At 72.4% G+C, this 1,248-nt stretch overlaps 1 long non-coding RNA gene across 1 annotated transcript; it reads left to right on the top strand.

Moving 5' to 3' along the window:
• Nucleotides 1-581: 581 nt before the first annotated feature.
• LOC113962824 lies at nucleotides 582-1,080 on the top strand. Its single transcript, XR_003532598.1, has 3 exons — nucleotides 582-626; nucleotides 827-908; nucleotides 984-1,080. It is a non-coding gene; the product is annotated as an uncharacterized LOC113962824 (long non-coding RNA).
• Nucleotides 1,081-1,248: the final 168 nt, after the last annotated feature.

Here is a 1,248-nt window from a genome sequence, read left to right as displayed (position 1 = left end):
CCGTGCCCCCGGGCCTGTCAATGGTGGGATTGTGCAGGGCAGGGGCAGGTGCTGGAGCGGGGGCACCACCAGTGGGACGGGGCATGTCACCCCCCTGGCATCGGGGAGCCCCTGTTGGCTGCGGTGGCACTTCCCTGCCCCCCCGCAGACCTGGACAAGCTGCTGTCGGACCTGCGGTCCTTCCTGCTCATCCTGGACCGGGAGAGCCTCAGCGCCGCGGCTCGGGCCAAGAAAAAGTCGGTGTCCGACCTCCTGTCCCGGCTGCAGAGCCCCCCGTGTGAGTGCGGGGCCGGAGGGCGGGGGGAAGCCCCCAGTGGGTGCCCGGTGGGCGCAGGGGCGGGGCTGTGACCGGGCGCTCCCCCCGCAGCAGAGGATGCAGAGTACATGATCATGCGCTGCCTCTCGCCCTCCCCGGGGACCCCGCAGGGCTGGACCGGCCCGGGTGAGTCGCACGCTCCGACCCACCCTCCCTCTCCTCCGCGCACGGCTGGGGGTGCCCGACCCCTCTCCGCCCCGCAACGCCGCTGCCAGTCCCGCTTTTCCCCCCAGGATCCAGGACGGCGGATGCAGCAGGAGGGAGAGGCTGCGAGTGCCGCCCGGCCAGCGCCCCCAGCCTGCACGGAGGGGTAAGGGGGGCACTGGAGGAGGGTGAAGGGGCTCTGGGGACTCAGGCAGCGGCACAAAGGATGGCAGAGGGGCACTGAAACCTCACTCACACGGGGGTGGGAAAGTCCCCGTGGCCCCGCTCGCTCCAGGCGCCTCGGGGACCCCAAGAGGTCCACGCTGGGGAGGGGCAGCACCTTTGGAGCACCCCTTCTCCCTCCAGAACAAGGTGCTGGGGGGTGTCTCACCGTCCCCACCGGCCGACGACTCGTACGAAGATGCCGAACTCAGGAGCGGATGCTCCGGTGAGGACCCCCCCTCTGCACCCCCCGCCCAGCCCCGGCGAGCGCCCACCCCCCTGACCCCGCCCCGGCCCGCAGGCGGGGCCGACACCGACAGCAGCCACTACGAGTCGTACGAGGAGGAGGAGGAGGAGGAGGAGGGTGTGACGGACCGTGCCCACTACCTGAGGTGGCCGCTGGGCGCCAGCCCCGAGGCCGAGCCCCCCCGGGCGCCCCGAGGCCCAGCTCTGCGGCTTCCTCTGGAGGAAGCGCTGGCTGGGACAGTGGGCGAAGCAGCTCTTCATCGTCCGGGAGCACGTGCTGCTGGTGAGGGGCTGGGGGAGGAGGAGGAGGGATGGGGGGG

Source organism: Neopelma chrysocephalum, unplaced genomic scaffold (genome assembly GCF_003984885.1).
Source record: "Neopelma chrysocephalum unplaced genomic scaffold, ASM398488v2 Primary Assembly neopelma1_185290, whole genome shotgun sequence".
Taxonomy (NCBI): Eukaryota; Metazoa; Chordata; class Aves; order Passeriformes; family Pipridae; genus Neopelma; species Neopelma chrysocephalum.
This window is presented reverse-complemented; position numbering and strand designations above follow the sequence as displayed.